The 19722-nt window shown below is 38.7% G+C and overlaps 1 long non-coding RNA gene across 1 annotated transcript in view; it reads right to left on the bottom strand.

Annotated features, from left to right (window-relative positions):
- LOC147001587 (uncharacterized) overlaps positions 1-18734 on the bottom strand; it is a 91113-nt gene extending 72379 nt beyond the window's left edge. The window contains exon 1 of the long non-coding RNA XR_015044885.1: positions 18689-18734. This is a non-coding gene — a long non-coding RNA (uncharacterized LOC147001587). The remainder of the gene's footprint in view (positions 1-18688) is intronic.
- Positions 18735-19722: the final 988 nt, after the last annotated feature.

Below are 19722 nucleotides of genomic sequence, written 5' to 3'. Positions count from 1 at the left end.
CCATCCCTCCAATGTCACTTGTAACTGTATGTGATTTAACTGCTACAAACCTTAGATGGCTGCCCTATGAAAAAGTAACTACTGCCAGAAGCCAAGAGTCAGAAACCAGGGACACGGGTACCTTTGCCCGATAGGAAAAACACTAATAACTCAAATCATCAGCATCAGTATCAGTATCAGCATCAGCATCATCAGCATCAGCATCATTTTGACACTGCCTGTATTTAAATTTTTCGTGCTCCAATTTTTTAACCATTCTGAGACATACATTTAAAAATATAGCTTTGTTAGGACATAAAGTATATTTAACTACATCTGCTTTCTGGAACTCTTAACTAGCTTTATCCTATGTGCAATCACTTTGTAGTCTTGTCCCTTCAGCAGCCCAGGTTTCTCAGAGTCTTGAAAAGACCAAAGTCCTCTGTATCGACTTGTTCAGATTTAGGATCTTATGTAAAGTTGATACCAACATTAAATTCTGAACGAGAAGTGGGATTTAATGGTGAATTCTGAAAGAGATGAGTCCCTTCAAAATCTTAGAAACTTGTCATGTCTTGGTTACATGAGCAGACATCAAGCATTTTTAATGAATACAGATCTGGTTCTTCTCATAGGCATTCACAGTGGTAGAGGCTGGAAGTTCATGACTGTTCTGACTGCTCTCAGTCATGGACACACAATGTCCTTCCATGAGCTGAGCCATTATCATCTTACCTTCTTACAAAACTCACCTTATAATGTGTTCACTACTTTGACTTAAAAAGACTCAGCCAACATGAGTGTCAAATAGTTAGAAAACTAACTCACTGGACTGTTTTCAGTCTTCCTATGACTGTATGAACAGCATGCACCTGTTCAGTTGAGGTGTTTGATCTGTTTTGCTACCCTGCATCCTCTCTTTCTTTGATAACAGCACCCTGACTTTCTTCCAGGATTTTGTGCAGTATCCTTAGGACCATCACCCAAGAGTTGCTGACCTACAACTAAGGAACCTATTCATTTGATATTTCATCAGTTTTATACTACTTTGCACAAAATAGCTTTGTTGGGCTTCAGTTAGAAGAAAAAGCTAATACGCCTTGCAATTACACAATGCAGAAAAATAACATCTATCACTGTAGGTGTGCTACAGCATTCATTAGCTACAGAGTCTAAAATTAGCAGGCTTTTAAGGAAGACTCAGGACACTCAATCACACTGCTCTACCTTAACAAAGAGAAGATCCAGTACTCGCTTGGTTTTCACACATCTGTTATCTGCCACTTTTGAATTTGGTGAAAAAAATTTTAATCAGCTGTTTATTTCTTGTTCTTTCTTGTTCTTGTTCTTGTTCTTGTTCTTGTTCCTGTTCTTGTATTTGTTGTTTTTGTTGTTGTTCTCCTCCTCCTCCTCTTCCTCCTCCTTCTTCTTCTTCTTCTTCCTTTTCTTCATCTCCTTCTTTTTCTTTGTCTTCTTTTTCTCCTCCTTCTCCTCCTCCTTCTTCTACTACTACTACTATACTACTTCTTTTCCTTCTTCTTTTTCTTCTTCTTCTTCCTCCTCCTCCTCTCCTTTTTCTTCCTCCTCATAACCTTGTCTTTCTCCTCCTCCTTGTTTTAATGACAGTTTATCTTGCTAGTTAAAAAAAGAGGTGAGGTCCACTGAATGACTCAATTGGTTAAAGCCTGATGACTTTCTTGGTTCCAAGAACACATGAAAGATAAAAGGAAAGAACTGATTCTCAGACTTCCACATGCTCGTCTTGGGCTGCAAAGTACCTATACTCATGTACACACTGAGGAGCATTTACAATAAATATTTGTGGAGAAGTTGAATCTCATTAGCAGTCATAGAGATATAAGCTAGGTCCACAAGATACCAAATATAAGCAATTTGACAAAAGCAATTGTAATTGATATCAAATATTATAAGATATGTACCTATGGGGACTTTTATTTTGATGCATACTTATAAGAAAGTAAACTGAAACTGGTATTTCTATTTTGGAAAAAAAAAGTGTCATTGTGTTGCAAAGAGGAATATTCATGAGCACCAAAGCCTGGGGATACCAGAAAAACTCCTCTCAAGTGTTCCAGGACACATGAATAAGAATTTTCATAGTGATTTTATTCACAGCAGCAAGTACTGGGACACATTTCAAATGCACATCAAAAGGATAATAGATGAACAAGCTGTAGTATAGTCACATAATGGAAAGTTACAAAGCCAGAAAAATAAATGGCCCAGAACATCACAAACAAAATGCATGAAGTACACAAAACTGAATGAAATAGCAAATCCCAACAGACAAGGCAAGACATGTGCTATTTCATAAAATTCAAAAGACCATCAAAATCATGCAATACACTCTCCATGTATATGGAGTTTAGCAAAGTAACCTATATTAAATTTATTTTTGGCTGAAGAGAAAGCAGAGAGATGGGGTGCAGACAACAGAAGCAATTGCAACAGCATCTGAGGGTTTAAGTCTGGGTGACTACTGACATTTGCACAGTTTATAACTGTAACATTTGCTTTACTGCTTACATGTATGCTGCATATATCCTCACACTGAAGAATATATAATTTCATCCAAAAACATGAAGAAAAAAGTCATTGTACAGATCTCCGAAGAAACTGGATATTTGGAAGTATTCTCAGTGACCATTTCCCAACAACCTCTCTTTCTTTAACTTTTATTTACTTTTATTTTTGAAAGCTCCCACACAGTATGTTTTTCCCAGGCCACTTTTCCTGGAAGCACCCATTCTCACCACTCACTAGTTCCCATAACCTACAAGAATTCAGAGAAGGTAACTAGTATTTCACAGCTTTGTTAAGTGCACATGTTTAAAATACATGTGTTCTTCATGACATAAGAAGCCATTGTTCTCAGACACATAGAAAGACTGCTTTCGTCCTTTTCCTTTCCCATCCCTACACAATCACAACCTTTCAGGGCCCTAATATTATCAGAACTCTATGCTTTGAGAAAATGCAGCGATGTTTTAGTAGCATCACTAACATGTGTGGATGACAGTGGATAGTACACTACACAGAGAATGTTGCTTTATGCTGTGCAGGCACTAAATAAAATTGCAGAGTTCACGAGTCCTCTCTCCTTCAACAGCTGTCTTCTTAAACCTCTGGAAGGGTCTCATCTTAACAGAAGGCTTTTGAAGAGATGCTTGCTTTTTAAGCACAAGAGAGAAAGACTCTGTCTGCAGCCACTGACACTAGAACTGCTCAAACAGTTGTCAAGGATGTAGGACAAGACTTGGTCTCTCTGAGTTTAAAAAGAGGTGACAAACTGTTAACAAGTATAATGCCTGGGATTCAAAAATCAGTCTAGGCATGGATTAAGTGATCTGAAATACACAAAAATGTGTTTTTCTGGCTAAATCTTTGCCTCAGCTACTCCTCCACTCCTAGCAACTGTACTTCATGCAATAAAAACATGGACTGAAGCACTAATCCATATTTATATTATCCTGTTATGCTCTGCTATGTTATGCTGAAAGCGACCTAATTTGCTAATAGCTTGTTATTTTCTAGCTGTATTTCCCCCAGGCCTAAGACCACTCAAGTGCTCCTTGGGCAGCTTTGCCAAGGAATGCTGATTGAGAGTTGGACCATCGTTAATACATTCAGCTTCTAAAGTAATCCCCCAAATGCTGTTTCTTGGTAATAAAACAAATAGAGAACAAGAAAACGGCACAAAGTGAGAGGACAGTACAAAATCCGTGTTGCAGCCTGCATCCACAAGGCATGTAAAGACATGACGAGAACACCATGCCACAGGTTTACATGTGTTGCTTTGGGAAATAATTGGTTATTTCTTCAATATTAGTATTTACTTTCACTACAGAGAATGTTTAAAAATAAGGATGCTTCAGAGATACTGAATTAGTCAAAAATGAGCAGGTTGTGAACATTTGAACAGTCTTATATCAGCCATATATCCCAGTGTCCTAATACACAAATGTTCTTTCCTGCTCTAACTCTATAATCTGCTGTCACATACTGAAGAGTCACATTCACACCATTATGCTGACAACCCAAAGTGATGGTGAAGTATGATTGTCAGCATAATTATATCAAGAAACAAGAGAATAAGGGACACTTTGGGTAGGCCTAAGAGGGTTTTCCAGTGAAGATCAACTGAGATGAAATTTTATCATCTTGTTGCTGTAACAGAATACCTGACACCAGCAACTTAATAAAGAAAGGGTCCATCTTGGCCTACAGTTTGAGGATATTTGTGATAGAAAAGGCACAGTGATAAGATTATGAGGAGGCAGAGGTAGGAAGGCATTGCTGTGCCTGAAGTTAAGGAACAGGGAGAGGTGAATGCTGATACTGAGCTCATTGCAGCCCATTCAGAGGAAGTGTATCTTCCCTGGTCATTGACACAGTTCCGGAAGTACCCTCATGCACACACCAGAGGTATGTTTTCCTGGAGATTCTAAGTCTCATCATGTTGACAATGAAGATGAATCATCATGGGAAGGAAGGCCTGTCCTGAGTAGGTGTTCCCATCCCCTGGCTGGGGCCCTGAGGGGAAACAGCTAACGAATGGTATTCTTCTCTGTCTGCTTCCAGGTCCATCCAGATGGTGAGGGAGTTTCCATCACCACACATGCAAGCAGCCCTCTCTGCCATGCCTTTCCCACTGTAGTAGATTGTGTATCCTTTGACGGTGAGCCAGAATAAGCTTTTTTTCTCTTAACCGTCTCCTTCTCAGGTTTACTCTCACAATAATGAGAACAGAAACAAATGCAGACACATTTCAGAACCTAAAATATACTTGATATCACTGTCGCTATGTCTAGAAAGAGAGAGAGCCATTACGGATATTCATAGGTGGGCTTTAAAAACTGGCAACTGGACCCGATGCGGTGTTGTATAACAGCAAGCAGTGAACTAAGAAGGGTCAGTCAAAATGAACTACCTGACAAGACCTTGTCTCAAAATCAAAAAAATGAATTAATTAATAAAATAATAAAATAAAGAGGAGAAATAAAATCGCTACAATCAGAAATAGCAATGAAAACTTCCTTTCTCCGGAAACCTCACTCTATGCTGGTGGGAATCAAACAGACAAACCCACTATGGAAATCAATGTGGATGTTCCTCAAAAGGTAGAAAGAGATGTACCATATGACCCAGCTATTCCTGTACACATACACAAGAGACTCCATCCTACTACAAAGAAACCTGTTCGTTCCCGTTCATTACTGCTTTATTTACAACAACCAGGAAATCAAAACAGCCTAGATGTCCATTGACTGATGAATGGATCATGACAAGGTGGCCATACACACCAGGGAATCTTATCCATCTGTGGGAAGAAAGTGAATTGTTATCTTTGCAGACAAATGGGTGGAGTTGAAAGACAAAATCATTCTGAGTGAAGTAACCCAGACCCAGAAAGACAAACCCGACATGTTCCCCTCTCAGATGTAAATCCTAGCTTCAATTCTTAATTTGTGTATTTATCATGGACTACCTATAGAGTCCAGGAAACTGGAAAGGACCCACTGGGTGGGAGAGGGGAGGGGAGAAAGATCTTAAGGTCGAAGGGTAGTAGAACACAGGTGACATGAAGAAAGAAATGGAAATGATAGGGGGAGTAAAGTAAGGAGGGAGAAGGGAGAGTAAGGCAGAGAGGAGGGAGTTAGGGGTCAAATAACTTACACTGGGATGTTTGAAAAAGACATTCAGTGTATGCATGTACGACGTTTTCTTTATCCATTCTTCAGTTGAGGAACATCTAAGTTGTTTCCAGTTTCTGGTTATTATGAATAAAGCTGCTGTGAACATCATTGACAAAATGTCTTTGTGGGATGGTAGAGTATCGTTTGGATCTATGCCCATGAGTGGTGTAGCTGGGGACAGAACTTGAGGTAGAACTATTCCCAGTTTTCTGAGAAACCATCAAATTGATTTTTAAAGTGGTTATACAAAGAAAGACATCATGAACTTTGCAGGCAAATGGATTTAACTTGAGAATATCATCCTGTGGGAGGTAACCCAGTCCCGTCCTGAAAGGACATGCATAGTATGTACTCACTTATAAGTAGATTTTTAACCATAAAATACAGGATACCCATGTTACACTCCACAGACCCAAAGAAGCTAAACAAGAAGAAAGGCACAAGTGAGGATGCTTGAATCTCACTTAGAAGGGGGAATAAAATAGTCCTAAGAAGGGGAGAATTCCAACCTAAAGAGCTACTGACATCTGATGGTTGTTAGTGAAGGGATAGTCAGCATTTTTTCAAGGTACACCACCTGGTAGGTTGACCACAGTACAGTGGATGGCCACATACCTGTACATACATGGATCTTACTAACTAGACTCAGTGGGTTGTGAAAAGTTTTGAAAATAGGACATGAAGTCGGGATGGTGATGTGGGGAAAATCTGGGAGAACTGGAGAGAGGAGTTGATGATATGATCAAAGTACATTTATCCAGGTATGAAATTCTCAAATAATAAATTTAAAATATTGTGTATATTTTTTAAAAACTTTCTTGCTCACTTCACTGGTCAGAGTACCAACTCTCTCTAACATAAAGAAAGAAGAAAAATATCCTACCATCAGTATGGAACAAAAACATTTGTAGATGGCAGAATTGCTGTCCTTTCCAAATTGAGGCTAGGCACAACTTCTCAAACAGGTTAACTTTTAATGCTTGCTAAAGCATGAGTTTAATCTAAAAGAAACACTATGGAGCCCATAGAGGAACTTCTTAATTATAATCAGTTTCAAAGTTGCTCTATTGAGTGGATGGATGTTTTGAACATAGCTTCAAACCAGGTTTTTAAAACAATTTAATGATACAAGCCCAATGAGCCTGGAAATTTTCAAGTTCTGCCCATTAGAAGTGAAAATTTTCAAAAGAAATATTTCCTTCTATATTAATATATACCAGAGTATCTTGAGCTATGATTATAGAGCAAAATTATTCATTATTCTTAAGGAGCCCAGAAAGAAAATGTTGTAAGTGGGATCTTTAAAAGATGGGTGCAGAAAGCCGAATGACATAAATGTTCTCTCTGTAACGCCTGAACTTTCCACTTTTACTAAATTACATCTAATGTAAGCACATTGGCCTTTTCTTTCCTTCCTCATACTGTAATACTCCAATCAAAGCATTTCAACATAAACTAAATCTTGATCCAGTACTATTATCTCAACGAGGAGCCCATTTTTAGAGCAACATAAGCTTTAATGAGACATGTGAACAATGAATATGAGAGCTGATAAGCCTGACATGCTTTTTCCCCACAAAGAGAAGTTAGATATATGAGTCCATCAGCACCTTCACAAGCTACTTACCATGGAGCTGGGGCTAATAGCTGAGCTCTCTAGTAGTGGCTGGTAGAATTTCCTTCTTGTTTCTTTGTCTTACACAACACTTGATTTTTCAGGAAAGGTATTTAGCCTCACCTTCACATTGAATGTAGGTAAAAGGAAAGCAATAGGCTCTGCTAAATGAGAGTTCCCTTTACCATTAGAGCCAGAGCGGGAATCTCAAGGCCTTTTTACATTAGGAGCTAAGTGCTGACTTTTTGGGCTTTGCATGTTGTAATGGATCTTTGCTGAAACTGGTTCCACCGCTGTAACCTGAATGAGCCATCAGCTCTAGTTAATAAAAAGGCATGAGTGTGTTTCAATAAACTGTATTTATAAAGGCCAGGCACTAGCTATACGGTCTAGGCCTCTAGGGGTATAGTTTGCTCATTTCAATTCTAAGAAAGAAGTCCAGTCTGGCTTAGACTATGACCATGCTCAGCTTGTTTTCTCACGCGTTAGCCCATTTTGTTTTTGTTTGGTCAGACTTTCATGTCCCCCTTCTGTGCTTTCAAGGCCATGATTTGTAGTTGAGTCTTATGGGAAGATGCTGAGGAAGAAAAGGAAGAAAGTCTTTGCCCTGTATTGTCTAGAAGTAGATGCAAAATTACCTGGGAATTCCATCACTCAGCATCATTTACTGGTCAAGATTGCTCCTGACTGCTTATGAAGGCAGTACAAAAGGAGCCAACCATCATCAACTCTGGCAAAATCAAAGCCTTGTGGGAATATATTAATAAGTGACCGAGACAACAAAGCATTCACACAAATCTCAAAGTGTGGTCAGGTGGGGACAAGCCACCAACAGCCTCCAGGTTAGTGCACTGCCATCTCAGCAAAGGTAAAGGCAGTATGGAACAACATAGTGGACTTCTCTGTGACTAGTGACAATCAGAGGTTCATTAGAAGTTTCACTCAGGGAAGGAATGTAAAAAATAACAGCCAAGGAGGGGCCTGAAGATTGGATAAGTCTGAGTACCACAGGCTCCCCAAACTGATGCTACAGAACTTCCCTCTGAGACAGAGACCCACAATGCTGAGGAATCCCTAAGAGTGGGGTAACATCTGATCAAGTAAGGGGTGACCAAAGTGGAGAACAAAGAATACAGACAAAAACAGCAACAGAAGCTGGCGCAGAAAACAAGCTAGGGTTTATATATTTATATATTCTGTACCTCAGAGCCACAGAAGACAGATCTATAAAATTTGGAAAGCTGTACAAGTCACATCTTTAATGCAGGGAAAACATTATTAAAACATCATTTGCATAAAAGTATTAATGTTAAGTTCTACACAGTGTTCCATGTGAGCTGAGGGGGAAATTGAATACAATTGCAATCAAAACGAAAATTATGTCACAAAGACATTCAAGACATAGAAATACACATTATTCCAAATGAGCTAAAAGAGACTATGGTAATTAAATTATAAGGCATGCAAGATGAATGGAAGCCAACATAACAACACAGGAATAAGGTGATAAAACTTAAGAAATAATTAGTCTTGTTTTAATTATGAAAACTGAACTCTACTGAAATAAAGATAATTGTGAACTCGAACATAAATATAGAAAGAAATGCCCTCTGAAGTCCTTTACAAACCAAAAAGCAAATTGTCATGTCACAATGAGTCAAGGACACAACTGAAGAAGATTCCCACTGGCCAAAGATGCAACCACTGTCTAGGCATTGCAGGGAATGCACTTACAGTTGAATTTATAAAGAAATTGCTTTTAAAAAAAACACAACAATAAAAACAACACCAGCAAAAACAAAAACAAACAAACCAGAAGCTACAGTAAGGGCATCAGTTCTAAGACACATGTTTACTTTTCACATTTCAACATATACAAACTTGAACTGCCTCTGACATCCAGTAGCATACCACAGTTTAATTGAGCAGCATTTTTGCTTCCTTATCAGTCCTCCTCCTCATCCTCCGTCATAGTGTTCTCAGATTCTAAGAAATAAGGTGTGTGTGCCTTCCAGCCCACCTGCTTGCCAGTTTCCCACGGTGTCCTTCTTAATGTCTCTCAGCACTAAGCTCTGAAGAGCACCTGTCAGGCAATGGTTTATTCCAATAAGTGTACAAGTGTATGTATCTTGCCTTCATAATCTCCCAGAGCTCCTATAACATAAATATTTTTCACTGCTACACCATAAAAAGTGCGCTCCCACTGCCTGTAGTCTAAGTTTGTCGCCACTGGGGTTCTTTGCTGATACACACAACTCACATGCTTTTATTGGCATGTGTGCTTGTTTAGAAGCAAATAATAAGCAAATTCAGAGTAAATACTATTATTCTCTTAGGCAATTATTCTGCAGACTAGAGAAATAAAATTGACCAAAAGAGATTTGAGGTCCAATAAGATACAAAGGCCCTTTTTACTTTTAGCTTATATAAAGTGAACTTTGCCTATTATTGTTGAATTTACAGAGGCCATTGAGGAGTGCTGCTTACTGGCTTGTTTCACATGGATTGCTCAGCCTGCTTTCTTATAGAACCAGGACCAAGAATACCAAGAATGAGACTATCTACAAATGTGCTGCCCCTACTATTGCTCACTAATTGAGAAAAATGCCTTACTGTTGGATCTCATGGAGGCATTTCTTTGGCTAAATCTCCTTTCTCTCTGATGACTCTAGCTTTTCTCAAGTTGACACACAAAACCAAGCAGTGCACTGGATAACTAATAGAATCATTTGAGTTAAGATTTCCCTTTAGATTCCACATTGAAAACTTCTGGCATTGCCCGTCCTTGCCTTCAAGGCTTCCATCAGCTCGATGCCACTCTAGGATGTGAGAAACCACAGCTAATGAGTTTGTAAATGTCAGCAGCTTGCTGATGCCCATCATTGTGAAAGAATATTAAGGTAAAATTTGATGAATTCATAATGAGAGGAGGAAGACATTTTCAAGTAACAACTCAATAGATACAAACTAAGGCAATAAAATCCAAAACAGCATTTTCTAATACATAGGCTATTTAGGAGAAAAGAATAGAAAAATTTTAAGTTAAAAAGTACAAAGCAAGCTCATCTCCTCTTCTTCCTCACCTTCCAAAGGTGAGGCTGGTGCCATACCAAGAATGGGGAGCCTGTGGAAAGATTCAAAGCAAGCCTGTCTTTTGTAACTAAAACAATCACTGAAGATTTTCCCCCAAACCATGAAATCAAATCCAACAACACTAACCCACAATGAAGTGGGCGGTCACCCTGCCCATTTCTTCCCCAAGGACCAGACAGAGATCTAATTCAGAACGCAGAAGCCTCACAGTATAGCACAGGGTTGGGCTGGAACTCAGAACTTCCTGTTTTGGTCTTCCTAGGGTTATAGGCAAGAGCTTCTTGCTAACAGGAGATTATCTTGATAGCCATTTTTCTCTGAATATTGGAGGAAAAAAGGCTCTTGGCCCTCTCCTTCCCTTCTTGCTCCCTCTCTCAACACCACTTCAGGACTTGGAGCACACTTAGGAGCAGCACAAAGGAATCCTTACCTTTTGCCTCTCTTCCCTTCCTTTTCCAGCCTTCTCCCCTTGGTAGCTTTCTTCCAACTAAAAGGATTAATATTCCTCAAGAAACATTAAAAGTTTGTTGGAGATGGGAAAAGTCAGTAGGAAGAGTATTAGTCCTATCATGGAACTTATTCCAAGCAAAACTTCTAGAGAATATGGGACAGTAAAGAAGAGATGGAATGAATCTCAAGTTTGATTTCTGAGTTCAGTCATTCCTAAGAACTCAGAAGCTTGTTAGATAGAAAGAGGAGGGGAAGGAGAAAGAGGGGAAGGAGAGGAGCAGGCGCAGGGAGGGGACAGGGACAGAGAGAGGGACAAGGACAGGGAGAGGGACAGGGAAAGGGAGAGACCTAACAAATGGCTTTATAGCACTTGCAAGGAGTCACTTGGGAGAATTAAGATTCAGGTGGCCTTGGCATGCTTCTGGGCTGGCTTTGAAGATGATGCCCAATAAGATGAACAAAGTATATGCCTCAGCAGGATGGAGTCCAACCTACACAGCCCCATAAGTCAGGACAGGATCACTGGGCAATCCCAGAGCTGAGCACTCAGAGCAATCTATGAGGAGCAATCGGCACTCTTCTCTTCCCTGCTCTGCTCTTTGTCCCTCCCATCTTTTTCCCCTCTACCCTCCACCTTCTACCCTCATCCCTGTCCCCTCTTTAGCTCAACCCTGCTCTCCCCCTCTATCCTTTCCTGACTTCCCCTGCCTCAAATCTCTCCTTTAAGATAGTCATAATTTTACAGTGCTCTAAGTGTGACACAGCATATCTGCTGATAGATTTAGTGCATTTAGTGCCCTCAAATTTCAGTATCATATTTCTTTCGTGCCCTCAACATTACCTAACACAGTACCAAGCACATTTGCAAGAGTACAAGTTATACTGATACATGCTGAGTTTAGAAAACCACTATCTCTCTCTGTCTCTGTCTCTGTCTCCCTCTCTCGCTGTACATGTGTGTGTGTGTGTGTGTGTGTGTGTGTGTGTGTGTGTGTGTGTGTATCACAAATTTGCACATGCTGAAGACCCAGCTGCACTGGTCCTCTTGGTGCATCCTCTGCTCTCCCTGGAACTTCTCCCTGCACAGCACACTGGGACATGGCTTCTCTGTTTGTTTCTGTCACTCACTGTGCATTTTCATCTTTTAAAAGCATATGAAAATGTGTGATTTCAGGTTCATAAAAGTCTTGAATACATGATTTTATATACCAAACATAAGCTTTGAGTGCTTGTATTTTCTGGCTTTGCATATTGGTTTCTATGAATAATCTTTACTTTTGCCAAATTGATATTATATATATAATATTTATATATACATATGTACATATATAAATATTTGGAGTCATATATACACATATGACTCCAAAAATATGAGAACAAAACTATGCAAGAAAATACAAGCATATAAATAAAAACAAATGAGCAAATGAAAAAGCATCATGCTGATAGAAAAACGTATACTTCTAGGTTGAAAATGTAACAGAAAAACACAAAAGAGAATTCTTCAAGCAATTGTGTGCTGTGGACACTCAGAGTTCTCACATCAATGATTTGTTGGGTGTCTTTCTTCTTTTTTTTCCTTTCTTTTCTTTGTAACAAGTGCAGAATCTCAGGGTACTGAACCAATTTTCTCTTTACAAAGTAGAATTAACAATCCATCCCTCTCCTCCCTCCCCATATTAGCCCCTTCCCCAGTGGCCATGCACAAGAACCATTTATATTTACATTAAAAATGATTTGGCCTGTGTACACGGCATTGTTTGACAGGAAAGATGGATGTTCACTTATAATTAAGTTTCGGCATAAATGACATCATTCAGGGGGATAAGCAATGCCTTATTCCCTCACTGCTGGTTTTCATGTATAATATTATGGGTTGCATGCAGACTCCAGTGACTTCCTGGGCCCTGTATTCCACAGATAGTCATGGAGAAACTCAGCTTTCCTGGAAAGCCTGGAGATCCATTGTGTGGAGGTTTTCTGTTTTAGACAACAGACTCTGAGGGTTAGGAGATCAAACTCATGCATTCCTCACTCTTCCCATTGCATGCAGTGAGATTATTGTCTTTTGTTTTGGGTTTTGTTTTGTTTTGTTGCAACTCTTACTCCTATGAGTAAAGCCCAGTCTTCCAAGACAAGCTACAGAATAGCCATATCAGCATCAAGCATCCCATCTGTATGTGTCTGTGGTATTTAAGAATTAAATCTACAACCTCTTGGTTATGACAGGAGAATTCCACAACCAGGTTGTATCCAAAGCCTTCTTTTTACTGATTTTTTTTTCATTCATTCTTTTTTTTTTTAATGGTATCTCAAATGTCTGGGCTGGCTGGGAACTCATGCTGTAGCCCAGACAGGTACTGAACTTGTGATCCTTTCCATGACCTGAATTACAGGTGTGTTCCACCAGGCTTGTCTTCACCCAACTCTATTACATACTTGCTGTGCTTCCATCGAACTGGATAGTCAAGAAGATGTAAGAGTCATCTTTTTAGTCATACTTGCTTGGACTTGGACAAGTCTTTCTAGTCCCTCATCAACATTAAACTATCAGTTCCAGGGCACAACATATATTTCTTATTGCAATACTTGGAGCGCATACCATAATTCCTAATGCAAGCTTAGTGGTTTGGGATCTCTTTGTTATTTTAAACAAGGGCTCACTCTGGCAGGCCTGGAGATCACTGTGCAGCAAAGGTTGGCCTCAAACACATCAACACTCCTGCTTTAGCCTTCCAGTTACTGAGACGACCAGTGTAATCCACCACCTCAAGAGAGTCACAGACATTCTTAACAAATTCATGACTGGAGAAGTTGGTAGAAAATGAGATTCACGGGTTTGTAAAATAAATAAGTATGGATTTTATTTCAGGAACATTATCCAGAGTTTTTCTCATCTGCCTAAATAAGAAAGAATTAGTACTCCACAAAATTTCTGTTAATAAGATAGAAGGAAGATTCATTTTAGTTATGTGTGGTTAGTATTACTGTGATACTAAAAACTGAGCGAAAATATCACAAGAAAAAGTCTACAAACTCATAGTTCTTGTTTTGAGAATATTAGGGGAGGAGAACTCTCAATACAAGCAAATAAATACATCAGTATGTAGAAAGAATTTCATACCAAACCCAAGAAAGAAACAGTCTAAGAATGCAGGCCAATATGGACATTGATCCATGTAATATGACATATTTAGCAAATTAAAAACAGAACTTATATGATCATCTTAACACGGTTGGGCACTAGATAAAATTCAACACCACCCTTCTGTTATTTAAACAAATAAATTAAGAAGAGGAGAAGAGAACCAAGCCCACTTGTTCCAGCTCCACATTCCAGGCCTAGCTACAGATATGCAGCTAGCTCACCCAACCAGTTTTGATTGGTGAGCTCCCCAGAATCTTGCCCACCAGTATCATTGCAACACTACCCAGCCTACCTCTGACCATGTAGTTTCTGCACAGATCATCCCTAGTAAATGGGTGAGGCTGGAAAATATTATACTGAGTGAAGAAACCCAGGACCAGGAGGGCAAACATAGCATGTTCTCTCTAATTTGTGAATACAAATCTTTAGATACAACCAGGGCTTTCATTCTTCATCAATCAAGCTTATAGCAGATGGATAGAGTATTTCAGATATGCACAACTGGTCAAAAGGCAGCAACAAAAGACCATGGAGTAACCAGCTTCAATTGATATATATATATATATATACAATGCAATCCCTACACCTAAGGCTCAGCCAACAACTCAGAAGGAGCAGAAAGACTATGAGAAACAGAGGACCAGGATGTCTGCCTCAAGATAACATTTTCTATATATGACAGGGAAGCTGCAGCCCTGAAATTTCAACAATATGGTTACCTAAACAATACCTGAATCATTATACTGCCATTTAACCTGACAATGTCTATAGGGGAAATCTTAAAAGGACCTATCCTTAGATGAAGAGCTAAAGTTATTAATGGTTGCTAAGAAAGGGAAGATAACTCTTCTCCCAGGACAAACTCACCAATATTTTATCTAATCCCAGTGTTCATTCCCAAACATCAATACACAGAAGCAACACTAAATCGACTCAGCAAATTGTGCGTGTCTATGTATGTGTGTAAAATGCATGTGTGTGTGTGTGTGTGTGTGTGTGTGTGTGTGTGTGTGTGTGTGTGTAAAACAGAGCTTAATAATCTGATAGTGAATTAGAAGCATAGAATGGAAGGAAGGTAGGTGAAAATTATGTAAATAAAGTATACATATATTAAATTCTCAAAAAAAAAATAGAGGGCTACTCCCTCACCTTGATGAAGGACACCTGCCAAAAGACAAAACAAACAAACAGAAAAACCCTATTACTAATATCACAACTGTGATAGGTGGAATTATGCTTTCCATCAAGACTAATATGTCACAGAAGCCTTCTTTCACTTATAGCTATGCATCCTAGCACTGGAAATGCAATTCAAGGTAATCAGACAAGAAATTAAAAGTATCCAAGTTGCAACTGAATAAATATTGCTTGTATTTCAAAAAATACAATTTTGTTTGTTGAAAAGCCTAAAGAATCTGTAAAAGCACCATCAAATCAGATGAACAGCTTCAGCACTGGTGCATGGGATTATGGGCTAAATCAGCTCCCACATCTGTACACTTGCAGTGGACAAAAGGAAAGTAAGCCCAGTCTCAGATGGATCCATCACAGAATCTACTGGACTTTCAAAGAACTAACACCTACCTGCCTCAAATTATTCTATAAAATAAGAAAGGAAGGAACGCTTTTAATTTTTTTACGAAGCCAGGATTATTCTGCTATCAAAATCAGACAAGACCCAAGGAAAAATTATTGGCCAAACTCTCTAATGAATATATGAACAGATAAAAAAGATTAGTCTCTACAATCAGGTTGGCTTCTTGCTAGCGATGCATGGCTGGTTTAACATATAGAACCAGTAAATGCAATGAGTTTCATTTATATCAGGATTCAAGATATTGCTGGGGCCTTGGGCATAACCTCTTGAAGACTGTTAATAAAGACACAGAGATATCCACATAGTTTAAGGCTGTTGGCCTTTTGCTGGGGCAGTCCCTCAGCTACAATCTAAACTTCACCTAGCTTCCCTGCCACTGTGCATCTCCATGCAGTCCTATAATATTCTTAAAAATAAATTTGACCAAAAAGTACAAGATTAAAACACTACAAACTATGAATATGTTGAAAGAACCTAATTTAGACCTAGAAAAATGGGAAGATACCCTATGGTCACAAATGGAAATCTTAATGTCACTGAGAGTGCAGCATTCTCTAAATGGGTCTATAGATTCACAGCAATGCTTATCAAACTACATGTGCCTTTTGTGGTAGTGGAAACAATCACTCCACATGACAAAGTAGCATGAGTCATAGTTCCCTATGTCAGAACTTACTATAATGTTATAAAGTTAAAAAGGTTGTTTGATTCTAGAATAAGGTTACATAGTTAGGTCAAGCAATGGTGTTGAACCCTATCTCACATAAACCTCAAAACAAATGAATCAAAGACCTAAACGTAAGGGCTAAAATTACTTAACACATAGAAAAGGGCACAGTGTAACTTTTTAATGACCTTAGATGGCTTTTTACATAAGACCAAAAAAACCCACAAAATTTAAAAAATATATATAGATAAATTAGATGACATCAAGTGAAAAAAAAAAGTTTGTTAAAACACAATCAGGAAAGTGGGGGGCGGGGAAGAAATGCACAGATCATACAGAAATACTTGCAAACCATTCATGTGATGAAGGATTAAGATCTGGACTATACAAAGATCCTCACAACTCAATAGTAAAAATATGAATAGCCTACTTTAAATTAAATGTCCAATGCAAGTGATTCATAAATTCAGAGGCAAATATATGCTTGTCAGGATCTTGACAGATATTAGAATGTGTTTAACTGGCAGCAGTTACAAGTTTCTTTGAAGGGTAATTAAAATCATTTGGAATTAAAGAATTCTTATTCTCAATTAAATTGTAGAAAGAACTCATTAATTTGTTAAACAATAACACATTTTGTGATAAATTAAATATGATTTTAACATAGAAAAATGATTTCAAAGAAGTTAGTGACTCTATTGTTACAAAATTCCTTCAGTTATAACCTACTTCTTTATGTGAACAAATCTCAAAATTTTATACTTCTAATGATGAAATGTAGCAATAGAAATAATGTTAACATCTTTATTCCAATAGCAATTATCTTCCCCAGCATCCAGAGAAAAAGATTAACCTGTTTCACTGACAGGAATCTTCAATAGATTCACATTATAGATCTAAAAATAGATTTTTATTTTAAAATATATTTTCTATTCTAGCCATTGATAAGATGGGTATTTGTAATATTAACTGAGCCCAAAATAAATATTTTAACATATCAACCTTCAGCTTGCTTTTATATATAATCTAGGAGCACCTGCTCAGTGGCCTGTCCCTCTCACATCAATCATTAATCAATTTAAATAAAATAAAATATACACATGCCTAAAGGTTAATCTGATGGAGGCAATTCCTAGACCGAGGACACATAAGTCTAGTTTATGTCAAGGTGACAAGAACTAAGATGGGTAACTAAATGTCAGAGTTACCCACCATAACTACATGGTAAAACCCTTTGGTTGAAGATATCACTACACCATTTTTGCTATCAGACACAGAGAAGTCAATATTCAATCAACCAGAAAACTTCCTTTTTTGAAGTTACCTTCCATTGTATCTGAAGGTGCTGTACAAACTTTAGAGAAAGAAAAGGCACCAATGGTCTTACCTAGCCATGGACTCTGCCTGCTACAACACTGACCCACCAGGCAAGACATGCCTATTGGTACACTATTGGCTCAGCTGTCATGGATTGAGTTCTGTTCCACAGGAATGAACTCCTGTCTGGTTCTGTAATCCTGATCCAAAGTCCGTGGCTAGGGAAATCTTAAGACCCTAGGGTAGAACAGGCTATTGTTGTTTTGCTAAAGGGTCACACTGACAAATTCCCTTGTAAACATTTATGTTTATACCCATAAGCATGGGCTGCTCTCAACCTTAATCAGAGCATCTTCATTTTGCAGGGCACAGCAGTCAAAGGAGAGATGCATGGCTGGTCAACATGCTGAGAGTAAGAGACTCAGTGTTCAGCCACAAAGGGGGCATCTGCATTAATGCCAGTACCACCAACAATTGGCTCAGAGAGCATTGTGGGAGAGGAGATGAAAACAATATCAAGATTGGAACACAGGGTGTGAAATGCTGTTCTCTGGACCTGCCATGGCTATTGCAATCATAATAGCATATCAGCTGTGCTTGCCTGTACAAGTTCAAATCAGCCAAAAGTCTGCCAAAGATGGGGTAGAAGATCATCAAGGCTCCACCCCACACTGAAGAGCTATTAGCAGTGGAGAACCATTCTACTGAGCATGTGGCCACAGGTAGGTTTCCTGTGCTCCAGTGGGTGGTCACATATCCTGCAGTTATGTGCAGGACTAACTGAAGCTTAGTGGTTTATCCAAGAAGAAAACAACAAAAAGAGGTATGATGTCGGGAGGGAGCCTGTTAAGGGAGAGAAGGGGAAAGTTCAAGGGGAAAGTGAAAGTGAGGGCAGATGGGATTCTACTTTATCATATACATATATGAAAATTTTTTAAATATTTTTTAAAACAAAGGAAAACTGGAAGAGATGGAGGAATGCATCAAGAAGCATAGTTCCTAATTTTTCATATACAAACTCATTGAGTGCTTCCCATAATCACCTATTGTGAGGCACACCTTAAATTTAGGAAAGTTAAATAACACCACCCTTTTGCCCACTTACCTGGGATATCTCTTAATCCTCCAGTTGCAGTTCTCAATTGGATCACGGTTCTGTGCCTTTGCAGAGGGAGGGAGAGAAAGAGAGAGAGAGAGAGAGAGAGAGAGAGAGAGAGAGAGAGAGAGAGAGAGAGAGAGGAAAGAAGAAAGAGAACCCAGTCACTGAACTTTTTAAATGGATTGCATGGCATTTGGGGATTTTTCTGGTATAGCTCTAATTTTGCCAGACCTGCCAAGCCTCTTTCTGGGGCTTCCTCCAAGTATCGGTTAGAGTTCTGTGCATGTGAGAAAGCTGGGTTCAGAGCCCACAAATGCTCCAATAGGTGTAGGATTACAAACCAACTTGAATCTTCTGGCATTCAACTTTGTTTAATCTTGGCAAAGCTCAAAGAACTTATAGGACTCAAAAGATCTCTTGGACATGGGCTTTAAGAAAAGTTTTTTGATGAGGGAAGCATAAATGAATCAGAATCCATATGGATCACATTTTCCTCAGATGCACATGGGTTTAATAATTAATGGGGAGAAGTGCTTCTGGCATGCATTTCGGCTTTTATCAAACCCCCAAATATTTAGGAAAAAATAGTTTGATAGTTTCAAAGAGTTCAAACTTTGATTTGATGCACCTACATTAATATCTGTTGGTATCGCTATCTCTTGAGTAAAAATGAGAGCTACTTAGGTTTAACAGGAAACCAACAGGATTTGCTCCAAACTTGCATGAATGGAAGAAAATAATTGAACAAAAATGGTCATATTTGGTTTCTTAAATCCTTCTGACTTTCCAACAATTTAACTACGCTATTTCAGTACATTAAATGTTTTTGAAAGGTGATTTCAGCTAAAAAGAAAGAAAGGAAGGAAGGAAGGAAGGAAGGAAGGAAGGAAGGAAGGAAGGAAGGAAGGAAGGAAAAGAAAGAAAAGAAAGAAAGAAAGAAAGAAAGAAAGAAAGAAAGAAAGAAAGAAAGAAAGAAAGAGAGAGAGAGAAAGAGAGAGAGAGAAGGAGGGAGGGAGGGAGGAAGGAAGAGAAAAAAAGAA

The sequence above is a fragment of the Mus caroli genome, unplaced genomic scaffold (assembly GCF_978045245.1).
Source record: "Mus caroli unplaced genomic scaffold, Mus_caroli_1 scaffold_13, whole genome shotgun sequence".
Classification (NCBI taxonomy): domain Eukaryota; kingdom Metazoa; phylum Chordata; class Mammalia; order Rodentia; family Muridae; genus Mus; species Mus caroli.
Note: the sequence above shows the minus strand (reverse complement) of the source record. Positions and strands in the feature narration are given on the sequence as shown.